Source organism: Nannospalax galili, unplaced genomic scaffold (genome assembly GCF_000622305.1).
Source record: "Nannospalax galili isolate Female #2095 unplaced genomic scaffold, S.galili_v1.0 scaffold238, whole genome shotgun sequence".
In the NCBI taxonomy this organism is placed as follows: domain Eukaryota; kingdom Metazoa; phylum Chordata; class Mammalia; order Rodentia; family Spalacidae; genus Nannospalax; species Nannospalax galili.
Window position 1 is genome coordinate 1,947,047 of NW_008341888.1, and position 286 is coordinate 1,947,332.

Consider the following 286-nt stretch of genomic DNA (forward strand, 5'->3'; position numbering starts at 1 on the left):
ATTTAGAAAAAAGCATTTCATTACAACAGCATTGACATATTTAATGACAATTTTCTGAGCTAAGATGCATCTTTTTCAAAATTGGTTGTAAATTTTTAGGTTTACAGTTGAATTGTTACAGTTATACAATATTTTACTCAGTATAAACTCCAAAACAAGAAAAATTGAGTGAAGCTTTAACCTTTAAAAAAAGATCTCCATTTTATTATTAAAATACACAGTTTTATACAGAAAAATTCATTTTTAATACAATTGACACTAAGACACATATGTATTTATAATCCCT